The 13,449-nt window shown below is 49.8% G+C and overlaps 1 protein-coding gene across 9 annotated transcripts in view; it reads right to left on the reverse strand.

Annotated features, from left to right (window-relative positions):
- Positions 1–13,449, reverse strand: part of RIMBP2 (RIMS binding protein 2) — a 319,920-nt gene that overhangs the window by 117,839 nt on the left and 188,632 nt on the right. For 8 of the 9 annotated variants that reach the window (XM_025402100.1, XM_025402097.1, XM_025402099.1 and 5 more), the window contains one exon: positions 5,299–5,388. The exons of the other annotated variant lie outside the window; for it this stretch is intronic. The gene's annotated coding sequence lies outside the window, so the exon portion shown is untranslated. The remainder of the gene's footprint in view (positions 1–5,298; positions 5,389–13,449) is intronic. 9 annotated transcript variants of the gene reach the window in all.

Genomic DNA, 13,449 nt, shown 5'->3' on the forward strand with positions numbered 1-13,449 from the left:
TGTTGGCCAGGCTGGTCTCAAACTCCTGACCTCAGGTGATCCATGCGCCTTGGCCTCCCAAAGTGTTGGGATTACAGGCGTGAGCCACTGAGTCCGGCCTGGGTCCCTGTCCCGTTGCTCTTGGTCTAGAACAGTCTCCTGGATGTTCTCAAGAGCCAAATAAGTCTCCTACTAAAGGAGAAAGTGAACTCAGAGTGACAAAGATGACTCAGAGATCTTCACTAAGACACACAATCAAAGAAAAAATGTCCCAGACGTTCAAGGGTAGGAGCCCAGACGATTCTTCCTTTGTCCTGATTAAATGCAAGGTGAGGAACAATTCCCTCTTATAAGATTTTTTTTAGAGAATAATAATCAGCTGCAACCCTGGGCTGGACACTCACCTTTCAGTCAAAAACTAAGCCTCATGAATCCCAAATATCTATGTGTGTCATCCTTTTAAACTTTCCTAATTTTCTTACTAGAAAACAATGCTTAACGAGGGAAATGGCTAGTAAGTCACATGGCTGACATTTCATACCAGTGTTTCCTAGCTGTGCCTGTACTTCTACAACCTTGGGTTTCTGGCCAGCAGGTAAGAGGATTCCCTAGGTTGTAGGAAATTCTGACCCATGCTACAGCAAGGTCAAAGGTCATGAACGTAATGACCTGCTAGTGCCGGCTCCAGAATGTCAGGTACTAAGAGGGTTTGAGTGATTCCCCAAGACCTGCTCACCACACACAAACACAACAGCACACTAACCACCCCGGGCATCGATCCAGACACTGGATTGGATTTTATTCTCTAAAAAAAATCTCATAAGAGTGAACTGTTCACTTTGATCCAGACACTGGACTCATTTCTATTTCAAAATACATTCTCGTGGCAGCAACAGTGGCAGCAGGTGGAAGAGAAGCTTGAAATTTTGGCCTCAGATAATCAATGTGATGAAAACCTTGAACCTCAGACCTGCTACAGGGACAGGGGCCCAGTGTGGGGAGGAGGGAGCTCAACAGGCCCCTCCTAACTCAAACAGAAGAAATTTGAATCATTTTTTCTGAAATCAACAAAAGGTTGGCTTTGCAGCTTCAAAGGCATCAAGCATATTCTTTGCACTAGGTCTTGGATCCCAGCTCATCGGTTCCTCCCACAAGGCCGCCTGCCTGAGAGAATTCAACACCCCAGACAGCCCAATACCACCGTTTGCGCCTAAGAACCAATCCTTTCTGCACAGGGAAAAAGGCTGACAATGTAGTCTCTTTGCATTCATAATTAAGAACTCTGAGAATTAATTTCTGTCTCTTAATCAGTGCTACCGAAAAGCAGTTTGCAATTCTAAGCAAGAATCAGATAGAGGAATTGCTGATCCCCCCGTGTCTGCAGGGACCCAGAAGAGCGCTGGTGTTTCTGCAGGTTTGCATTGACGAGCTTACCCATGAGTCTGGAGGGACGGTTGAATGCTTCTATTAGCACAAACTCACCCCCACCCCTTCAGTCTCCCCAGCTACCCTGGACCACAAAGATGCTTGGCTCAAGAGACAGTCTCTGGCGACTGCCACTCCCTCACTGCCTCCCATGCAGGAAGCCAGCCCAGGCACTTGGAAGGAAATCCAAGCTCCACAAAGCAGACTGCAGGACAGACCCGGTGCCCCTGCTGCCTCTCCCAAAGCACTGCCATTCCTGTCCACCCGGGGGAGCTGCTGGGCTCCCTCAGACACCCCTGCAAAGCAGAAGCCAAGGCAAGCTCATTTCCTGTGCCTTGCAGCCTCGTTTAAAAGGCCAAGCTGAGAAGACAGCAGGGGGAGAAATTCAAACCTCAAGCGAACAAACAAAGCGGTTTGAATCCCACGGGAGCAGGGATGTCAGGCTGCACCACCAGCCATCTAGGAAAGGAGGCTGCCGCCGTTGTGAGGGCTGAGCCCTGGGACCCCCACCTCTGCCGGCCTTTGCTGGCCTGGTCAATGCCTGCAGGGCTCAGCTCCAGCACCCCTGTGCCCCCACAGCTGGCATTGCCTCTCCAGGTGCAGGAGCCCAGCTCGGGAGCAGAGTGTGGACACATGCAGCTATTTTAGTCGTAGGAAGAAAGCCATCCCAGGATCCAACCTCCCTGTGCCCAGCTCCCCACCAGCCCTGCCGTCAGCCTGCACTGGAGGCCTGAAACGCCCCCATCTTTTTTTATTTTTCCTCCTATTTGAAGAAAAATACTCCTGGCCTAAGAAAGTCACTAAGCCTTATGATGCATTCAGACCTCAGTGTGAGTGAGTGTATCAGAGCCTTTCTGAAAGTGTAGGTTTGGAAAGTGGGGGCTGGTGGAAAAATGGGGAAAGCATACTAATTGGAGGGTCAGGATATATTAAAACACACCTTGTTTTTTTTTTTGAGATGGAGTCTCGCCCTGTCGCCCAGGCTGGAGTGCAGTGGCGCGATCTTGGCTCACTGCAAGCTCCACCTCCCAGGTTCATGCCATTCTCCTGCCTCAGCCTCCCGAGTAGCTGGGACCACAGGCGCCCGCCACCACACCCAACTAATTTTTTGTATTTTTAGTAGAGATGGGGTTTCACCGTCTTAGCCAGGATGGTCTCGATCTCCTGACCTCGTGATCCACCCGCCTCAGCCTCCCAAAGTGCTGGGATTACAGGCGTGAGCCACCGTGCCCGGCCTAAAACACACCTTTTTAAGAAAAATTATGATAAAATACACATTACATCAAATTTACCATCTTAACTATTTTACATGTAGCTACTTCAGTGGCATTAAGGACATTCGCGCTGTTCCACAACCATCACCACCACCCATCTCCAGAACTCTATCCTCTTCCCTAACTGAAGCTCCGTCCTCATTAAACAGCACCTCCCTATCCCCCTCCACCCAGCCCCTGGCACCTCCATTCTACTCCTTGTCTGTATGGCTCTGATGACTCTAGGAACCTCATACAAATGGAATCAGACAGCGTTTGCCCTTTGGGACTGGTTTATTCACGCAGCAAAATGTCCCCAAGGTTCATCCACGCAGTAGCATGTGTCAGAGTTTCCTTCCCTTTCAAGGGTCAGTAATATTCCATTGTACACATATGCCACATGTTGTTTATTCACTCATCCGTCAGTGGAAATGTGGGCTAGTTCCACCTTTTGGCTACTATAAATTTGTAACATGTACATATATCATTTGAGACCCTCCTTTTCTTTTTTTTTTTTTTCTTTTTTTTTGAGACTGAGTTTCATTCTGTTGCCCAGGCTGGAGTGCAATGGCATGATCTTGGCTCACTGCAACCTCCACCTCCCAGGTTCAAGTGATTCTCCTGCCTCAGCCTCCCAAGTAGCTGGGATTACAGGCATGCACCACCACGCCTGGCTAATTTTTGTATTTTTAGTAGAGATGGGGTATTCACCATGTTAGCCAGGCTGGTCTCCAACTTCTGACCTCAGGTGATCCACCCGCCTCAGCCTTTCAAAGTGCTGGGATTACAGGTGTGAGCCACTACGCCCAGCCCCCTTTTCAATTCTTATCCCCAGGATTGGGATTGGTGGATCATATGCAATTTTATTTTTAATTTTTTGAGGGACTTCCATACTGTTTTCTATAGTGGTTGCATCATTTTACGTTCCCAGCAACAATGTGCAGGATTCCAGTTTCTCCACATCCTCATCAACACTTGTAATTTCCTGAAAAGCGCATCTTTAAAAAAATGGCCAAACGAGAAGGCAAGAAAACAAGTGTCAAATCAAGACACCTCTAATTTTTATATTTAATCACTACAACTCAGTTATTCCTTGAAATATGCATTGTCAAAGCTGCAAAATTAACAGCTTAAAACCACCCATCATTCAATAGATGTTGGCTGAGCACCTACTGTGCATCCTGTGAAGGTGCAGGAGAGAGTCATGGATATGACAGAAAGTCCTCTGCAATGACCAGCCCACATTCTCATAGGAGACGGAGAAACACATAAGTGAAGACCCGTGATAGACTAAGATAGCAAGAAAAGATACAAAGAACATGAAAACAGGTGTGGTCACATAGAGAAAAAAGGGATGGAGGGAGGGCCATCAGAGTAGATGTTAGAGCCACAAATGCTCACCAGGAGGGACACGTAACCTGAGGCTTGAGAGGCAAGAAGCTCCCAGCTGCTGAAGATGAGGGAGTAGAGTGTTCTAAGCAGAGACAACCATCAAATACTGAGACAAGCTTAGGGATCCAAGGAACGAAAGTAAGTCAGAGGTGGACGGGAGGTAGCAAGACGGACAGGATGGTGGCCACAGGGAGAAGCCTCAGTTTTATTTATGGAAGGCATTGGAAGGGTCAGAGGATTGCGTGATCCAGAGGGCATCACAAGATTATTCCAGTTGCCATAGGGAAAAGACCATAGGATGACAAGGGAGCTGGACAGGCCAGTTAGGAAATGGCTTTGGCATCTGGGAAAGAGAAGATGACCACAGTGGAGAGGAGGGGAGGAGAGCTGGGGCACGTCTGGCGGTGAGGGGGCTGGTTGGTGAGCTCCATGGTTTGAATGCATCCCCCAGATTTCATGTGTGGGAAACTTAATCCTCAACAGAGCAGTACTGAGAGGTGGGGCCTTTAAGAGGTGACTGGATCACGAGGACTCTGCCCTCATGAATGGATGGGTCCATTCATGGATTAATGGATTAATGTGTTAATTGACCAATGGGTTATCAGGGGAGTGGAACTGCCGGCTTAATAAGAAGAGGAAGGGAGCCCTGAGCTGGTATGTGAGCACACTCAGCCCCCTTGCCACAGGATGCCCTGCACCACCTTGGGACCCTGTAGAGTCCCCATCAGCAAGAAGGGCCTCACCAGATGCAGCCTCTCAACCTTAGGTTCTCAGCCTCCATAGCTTAAGAAATAGATTCCTTTTCTTTATAAAGTACCAAGTTTCAGGTATTCTGTTATGAGCAACAGAAAACAGACTCAAGCAGGGAGTTAGATTCGGATGAAGTAAGATCAGCGCCCAGGAGGCCCCAGCATGGAGGCTCAGGCAATCAGGAGCGGCCATACCATTCACTGGGGAGAAAGTGGTTTGGGAGAGTAGACACCAATGGGTTTAGTTCTGCCTTGTTGTTAAAGATACAGGTGCCTAATAGACTTCCAAGGAGAGATAACCAGAAGACAGTGGATGAGACATCATTGGGTGCCTCACATGCTGGTCACGTGAAGAAGTGAGAGAGACCTGGCTCAGCCTCTCAGGCCACCCTCACATTGGTGTTCAGTGATTCCTCCCTGCCCTTTCCCAGTCTTTCCTCCCTGGCCCAGCCCCCTCCCTCCAGGGCCCCAGATGGTCTGTGGATGGTGGTATCAGCTACCTTGTCATGCTGCCGGGCCCTTGTGGGAAGGCCTGCATGATGGGATCTCAGGCGATGCTCTCCCTGGGTGGCATCCTTCAGTTCATTTTCCTAGGACAAAAGGAAAGGACATGTGAGGTGGTGCCCCAGTGTTTCGAGACTTGGTCGAGTGCAGTGGTTAGGAGCTCTGATTTGGAAATGAGACCCAAGGTTGAGCACTGATTCTGCAGTCCATAAGCTGTGTATGAGTTGGGAGTCATCTCTTTTTTTCCAAACCATAAGTTTCCAACTCTGCAAAATGCAATCAGGTTATGCTTTACGATGATTAGAATATAATACAATAATATATAGTAATCACTTAGTGTCTGTGTCCTAAAAAAGCAATAGAACTTCTCATCAATTGGAGTTGTTAATAAGCTTTGACCCATCCCTTTCCCCATGAACATTGCTCCAAACATACAGCCACAATAAACAATAGATAGAGAAAGGTTAGAAATATTTAGCCACTCAAAAATAAGATAAAGCTTTCTAAGGACTAAATGGCTAGAACACAATGTGGTGAGTGGAACTCCTGGAACCTTCTAGATTCAGAGTCCAAAAATAGGCAGGGAGAATTAAGAGTCCAGCTTTTTCAGGATATCCAAGATGCAGTGTATTCCACGTAAGACAAGAGACATGAACTAAGGTCATCACATGACCCGAGGCAACAGTTAAGCCCCCAAAGAAAGCTGAAAATAATCCATCGCCTCTGCTTAGAGCCAGAGCTTTTATGAGGTGATACACCTAGAGAGGCAAGAGGGAGATGACTCATTTTTAGACTCATTTTTAGGACTTGTCTTACTCTCTAATATCACAATGGCACAGGGACTCAGAGCTGCCAATAATAAAATCTAATTCAAGACTGTGAGCACCTAGGGTGCGTTACAGTAACTACAAATAGGTAAGACAGGGAGAGTGAGCACAGAGATGGGATTAAGAATCTCCCATTCAAGATGAATCTGAAAAAGAAATTCCAGAACACATAAAGAAAACTAACCCTACTAAAGAGATCCCACAAAATTAATAATCAGGATGAATTTACTCCAGAAGAAGTAAAAATAATAAAGCAACCTGAAAAGGACTTCAATAAGTAAGTTGAGAATCCTAAAAGAGAGAATGACATCCATTCCAAAAGGTCGAAAGAGAAGCAGAAAGGATAATCAATGACTCACAGTGGAAGACGGCTGGAACTACACCAGCTACCAGCTGTCAGGTTGAGAACTTGTCTTTTTCCCAGAACTTCTCTTTTTCCCAGTTGTTCGAGTTTGCTCTCTGTTCACACCCTAAATGAATTAATACTGGTGGGACACTCACATCTTGAACTGATCTTGTTCATCTCTGTTACAATATTTCAAGTGCTACGAGTCTAGGCTCCATTCACACAATAGAAAGCAGCAAGAAATCACGTGGTTTCAACATTTCCCAGGAGAAGAGAGGCTCCTCCTGGCTACTTTCAGCTTCCGTTTTTCAGTCAACCTTCCTTTTCTCTTAGCCACAGTCATAATGAGCTCCGCTACTCTATGGCACCTACATTTTCACAGCAATAAAACATAGCGATGGAACCCAAATGTAAAAGAGTGGTGCTTTGTTCTGGGAATCAATGATCCCCCCACCTTAGGGAAAGTGATTGATAATGGAGCAATTCTCTTCTGTCTTCTGAGACGGTCTGGATGGCATAACACTTATTGTTGCCTTTCTCAAGTAAAGCAGATCATAATTTAGTCCCACACTTGTTGCTTGAGAGAACTGCAGACGCTTCAGCATGTCCCACATGGAGGAATCCCTGGAGGTCTTAAGGGAATGGGATGGGTGTGCTAATCAAAACACCTGGCTGCTGACCTCAGAGGCCAACATGCCCCAAGGTAAACTAAGGCAGCCATAGCTCAGAGAATTTGAGAACAGGAGACATTTGAAATAGGGGTTAGATGATGGGTTCTGAGGTCAAATTGCCTAAATACGAATTGGAGCTCTTCTTAAACGTGACCTTGGACAAGCTGCCTGGCGTCCCTGCACTCTCTGTGACTTAAGGATGTAAAAGCTACAGCCCTAGCAGATGTTGGGAGGATTTGCGGACATCAATCTCACGGGACACTAAGTACATCTTACTGCACAGGGTCAAGGCTCAAACAAGTGGCCCCTTCCCTCCTGAAGGCATTGCAATGACTGCCTGCCTCTTGCACGTTCTGCCACCAAACAGCCACCTGGTTCACGCCATCCGCCTCTCTCTGCGTTGCATTTAGGAAGAGTGAATTGCAGGAAAGGAGCACAGGGAGGATAAGCAAGGCTGGTCTTTCACCCCATTTTCTGGTGGTTATAGAAATGCTTACATCTATTTATTTTATTTATATTCCATCTTAGTGATTCAAGGTCAGCTGCTTAACCTGATGAAATGAGATCAATCTTTTCAGGAAAAAAGTTCAGGATCTAAATCTTGTCCACGAAACACCAACCCATGCAAAGGGAGAGAAACATCTCCATCTTTTTCCAATGTAGCTTCCCAAATTGGTCCAAGCGTGAATAGGCACTTCAGATACCACTTACTATACTGGATGCACCCTACCTTAAAAGAAGCCAGTCCAGCACTCTGGAAGGCTGAGGCGGGCGGATCACCTGTGGTCAGGAGTTCAAGACCAGCCTGGCCATGGTGAAACCCCGCCTCTACTAAAAATACAAAAAAAAAAAAAAAAAATTAGCTGGGCATGGTGGTGCATGCGTGTAATCCCAGCTACTCAGGAGGCTGAGGCAGGAGAATCACTTGAACTCGGGAGGCGGGTTCAGTGATGGGAGATCGCACCATTGTACTCCAGCTTGGGCAACAAGAGTGAAACTCTGTCTCAAAAAAACAAAAGCCAGTAACAGGGAGAGCTACGGAAAAGCAACATTGTCTTGAAACTAACGACCCCCTACCTCACACTTCAAGAATCACAAAAAACTTAGCCAAGTGCCAAAGCCCTTCCTACCATGATAGTAAAGGAAACTCATTCAGTGACAAAGACGCCAGGTAAAGGCACAAAGAAAACAGCAAAGGTACCAGCTTGAGCCTCCTTGAACTATGAGACTTTATTTGCCAGATTATGAGCATCCCACGTTGTCCATGTTTACCCTGAAGAAGCCCAGAGGTGGGCATGGGGACGTGTGGTTCCACAAGCAGCTCCACAGGGAAGCTGACATTGGTCCCCACTGTCCCCTGCAGTGGCAGGCACAGATACCGCCCTGACACGCATGTGTTTGCAGGCCTTGGGGGGGAATTCAGAAAACGCCTACGGCTCACCCTTCTGATCCTGTGAAGACGCTGAAAGGCAAGATGGCTTAACCTGGAAGGCCTCGTAACTGACCCTGTGTACTACCCAGGAGGCGGACACTACCCCAATCTAATCAAGCCTTTCTGAATTAATCAGCACCACTGAAGCAATTCTGCAGGAATACCAAGCAAAATGCAGATCACCTACGTGCTGGCTGCACGCTTGAGATCAGGCCTCCAAGATGTGGGCCTGGAACTGCAACACGAGAAAACGAGAGTCCGCCAGCAGCCAGCACCGGTGGCACCAGCCGTGAGAGTCCCCAGGCGGAGGAAGAGGAGGACTGTTGGGGGGGGTGGGGGGGATAATATAATCTGACACTCTGTCTGAGTAACAGGGTTTTCTACAGCCTAGAGGGAGGCACCAGCACCTCACTGCCTCAGATCACACCAATGCACGCGCGGTCCCACGCTACAGTGTAACTGACACCCTCGCTGGGTCTGCCATCGTGGGGCTTTGACGCTGTTGAGTTCTGACCACCTCTGAGTGCCAGTGGTTGAGTGTGATGACTTACGCCCCCCGCCTAGTGACAGGAAGCCCATGACTCCCACGCTGCTGGGACCCTGACGGGGAGAACGTTCTGAGCTCCAGCTGTAGGAACCACCCCCGTCTCAGCTTCGTGACCTGAAATAACAATCGTGAAAAGAGAAAACCCAGCTTCCAGATATCTTTTTGCTTCTTCAGAAATGCGTTGGCTTTATTTTCGGGGAAGGACACGTAAGCATTGCAACGGGATTCATTTCAGTCTCTAATCCTTTGAGGTTAAAGCCACACACAAGAGGGTTTCCCAGCCAGTGGATGCCCTCATGAGACAGGGCCTGCCCTGCAAGAATCAAAACACACAGTTTGTGGAAGTTAATTGTCTGCAGCCACAGACAGGAGGGGTTCTTCCTTACTTCCACTTACACACCCACCAGAGCATTCTGGGGTTGGATTTGAGGACTCCTAGGTCCACGTGTCCCTGAAATCCCCCTCCCAGGGCAGCTACACAACTGGCAGTTAAGGAGATCTTTTAATCCATTAATATCCACCAACACATTAAATAGGAACGGCCTTATTTGATTTTCTAGCTGCTGTGTTGCAAAATCATGGGCAAAAAGTGAATTCTAATAAGGATGAGGCAGGAGGGAAAAGGGCCAAGGCAAGTCTTTCAAACGCCACTGCCCACAGGGAGAGGCGTGTAACACACACGCCAGGACAGGGCCAGGCGTTCTAGAGGTCGCCGCAACCGGCTGGCCCAGGCCCCACTCTTAGAGGGCGGCTGCAACCCTGTCCCTCCGGCGGGTGCCACGTGGGGACGGGAACCGGCCCTGACAGCTGTCTGTCTTTAGGAGCTGGGACACTGGGTTTCCATCCAAAACATCCCTGTTTGGATATGGTGGCTACTAATTCAAAACACACACCACAGACTCCCTCCCAAAACAAACACATCCACGGCGGAATTCGACTTAAAGGTGGGGCGCTGCATAAAAGCAGCTGGACTTGTGCAGAGTCCAAGAGCAGGTTGTGTGAGGGGAGGTGCAGGGAGCCCCAGGGGGGTGTGGACTTCCTGTGTGCAGGGAGAGGAGGAGGAGATGGGTTTCCAAGTAGGATGGCCCACAGTGCCTGAGGCTGCCTCCCTTTCTGCTGTGGACTGAACTGCATCTCCCCAAATTCGTACTGTGAAGCCCTAGCCCCAGGGTGACTATATTTAGAGATGGGTCTCTTAGGAGGTAAGGAAGGTTACATGAGGTCATGAGATGCTAATCCAATAGGGTCCGGGCTTTCTAAGAGGAGAGCGATCTTGGTCTCTCTCCCTGCCTTTCTTTCCCTCTCTCTGTCTGTCTCATTCTGCCTCTGTTTCAGTTTTTCTTTCTGCCTCTGCCACTGTCTGTCTCTATGTCTGTCTCTCTGTTCGTTTTCCTGGCTCTGTCTCCACGTCTCTGTTTCTCTGCTTCTCCTTCTGTCTCTCCCAGTCTCACTCTGCCTCTCTCTCTGCCTCCATGTTTCTCTGAGTCTCTGTTTCTCTGCCTCTCTGTCTCTATTTCTCTGTGTGCAGCGGCGTCTCTCTGCCTCCATCTCTCTCTGTCCCCCACCCACCACCTGGCCATGTGAGGACACAGTGGGAAAACAGCCATCTGCAAGTCAAGAAGTGGCTCACACCAGGAACCGAATCAGCCAGCACCTTGGGCTTAGGCTTCCAGCCTCCAGGACTGTGAGAAAGGAGAGCTCTGTCATTTAAGCTGCCCGGTCTGTGGGATCCAGCTATGGCAGCCTGAGCTAGTGTATGGCCCCTGCTAAAGCAGCGAGACATGGAGAGAAGGCTTCCCGGAGTCTCCCGAGGCAGCTCAAGGGCTTATCAAGAAAGAAACTGGGTCTTCCAAAGACATTCCGTTCCCCATCAGGAGCTCCAGTTAAATCCCCATTCCAATGGCCAAGGTGGCCACTTCTCTGGGGGAGAAACTGACAAGAGGAAGGAAAAAGCATGTTCTTTCCATAACTTGTCAATTTTATTCATTTCAATAATCCCTCCACCACCACCACCACTGAGTGTGTATGTGCCAGTGCCGGGCTCAGCAGGGGCCCCGGAACGAGTGGGTGAGAAGCAGCCCCTGCCCCCAGTCTTGTGGGTACAGCAGACAGCGCAGGGCGTTCCCAGTTGGGATGTCAGGAACGCCGGTTGCTATGGGGAGAGGCGAGAGGAATTCTCAGTATCTCCTTATTCAGGTCTGGTCTCAGAGGTGGGGAAGAGGGTCTACCCAGCACAAACACATAACCAAGGCATGAAAGGGCACAGCAAGGCCTCCGGCTCTCAGGATCTGGCATCCACGCTACAGGATTCAAAACCAAGAACATCCAATCCGCTGGCCGGACAGGCCCCGGCGAGACGCTTCCTCACGGCCTCTGCTCTGCTGGCCTCGAAGTAAAGAGGTTGCCTTCAGATGCTGGGTGGTGCTCCCAGCCCTGGAGATGGACGCTGCTCCTGAGTAGGGGAGGATTTGGACACGGGAAGCACCTCAGTGAGAGAGTGGACGTGGTAATTAACCCGTCATGTCTTTCTGATCACATGAATGCAGTCAATTCTTACGTGAATGCAATGCAGCCTCCCAAGAGTACAGCGGCTTCTTCTCTGCTCTTTTTTGTCCTCTGTCTGTGGTGCCAGAGGCATGAACCAGGCCGGATTCCCGATGGCCTTAAGCAGAGCCCAGCCAGGCTGCAGTGAGCAGCGGACACACCTCACAAGTGACCAGCCCCATGCACAGACCCACAGCGGAGAGGACATACCACATGCAGAGAGCTGCAGACAGCTGGGCTCTGGCTGGACAGGCACTGGGGGTAGCAGGTGTGGAGAAGCAGGAAGGGTTGGGTGGCGAGGACTTCGTGAGCCCCACTGAGGAATTTGTACTTTATTCAGAATGAAATGCAGAAGCTGTCAAAGGTGCTTAAGTGAAATAATAGAAAAATAATATCTGCACTTGGGAAACACTGTCCTGGACATTAAACGGATTGAAGAGGGGTCAGGCTGGAGCCAAAGAGACCAATTTGCACTCATTTAGGGGACAAGTGCCAGTGGCCAGAACTGAGATTATGGCAGCAGAAAGACGAAGGCGGGCTCAGGAGTTATTAGAGCAGGTGAAATAGCATGGCTTGGTGACTAGAGAAGGCAGCACCACAATCTGGCTGGGGGCTGCAGAGGCAGGGAGGAGGGAGAAAGTGCAGATTTAAGGGATGGGGCATGTTTGGTTGCGCTGGTGCTTGGTGAGTGTGAGACCCCACAGGAGGCCCGGTGGGAATGCTTAGGGGACAGTTCCCCACATGGCCCAGAGCTCAGGAGGGAGAGCCTGACGCAGACCCAGATGTGAACTGCACTGATACTGATGCCACTTTGAGTCATGGGAGGGGAGGAGCTCTCAGCAAGATTAAGGAGCAGGAGACAGCTGGGAGAAGCCTAAGCATCACAAATGGGCATGAGCTGATCCTGTAGAGTACAGGGCAGAAGCAATGGGAAGCCAGCCCTGGGCTGTCCTAGAAGCTGAGTGGCCAGAGTCTTGAGAGGGGGGACCGGCAGGTCAGCTACCGCCCAGAAACCAAGCAGCATCGCGGACATCTCCATGACCTCCAGGAGAGGTTCTGGTGATGGGATAAGCAGAGGGCAGCGTCAGTGGGTGGGAGATAAAAAGGAAGAGGGAGGAGATGCTTTTTGCAGAGCGCTGGGTGAGAAGAGGTACAGAGAGACAAGGTCATGATTTGAGCCTTCTAGGGGCATGGATGACTAAGGAAGGTGGAGAAGAAGGCCCTGGAGGCAGTGACAGAGTCAGTAACACCTTCCTCCCACAGGCGAGTGGGTTGTGGGTGGCTGCCGGGAACAGCAGCCCTCCAGGAAGCCCAGTCAAGGCTGAGAGTGGTAACATTCATGGGGGCATTGGCAGGTGCAGATGGACACAAGGGGAAGGCATGAGGGCAGCAGAGAGAAGGACGGGGCACTTGGGGACGAGATCGTGTTGGGGGAGATGACCCAAAGAGCTCGTGCTGGATGATACAGCAGCTTTGATCCCCTGGGCTTCTACACTGGGCCAAGAACCAACATAGGCTCTTTGCTTTCCTCCTCTTCCTTTCGAAATCTCATCCAGTCCTCCTAGCACTGCCATGTGGCAGACATTCTTGCTATCCTGCTTGTGAAGGGAAGACATTCAAGCACAAGGAGGTTAAGTAACTGAGCAAGCAGCCCCCCAAGCACCTGGAGGGGTGGGACCTAACCCCGGGCCGTGCAACTCTCAGGTTTGAGACCCCTCCTCCCCGCCCCAATTCGCCTCTGACTCTCCTTAGGAAGAGCATCGCCCAGCACTTCCCTGGG

The sequence above is a fragment of the Theropithecus gelada genome, chromosome 11 (genome assembly GCF_003255815.1).
Source record: "Theropithecus gelada isolate Dixy chromosome 11, Tgel_1.0, whole genome shotgun sequence".
Lineage (NCBI taxonomy): Eukaryota > Metazoa > Chordata > Mammalia > Primates > Cercopithecidae > Theropithecus > Theropithecus gelada.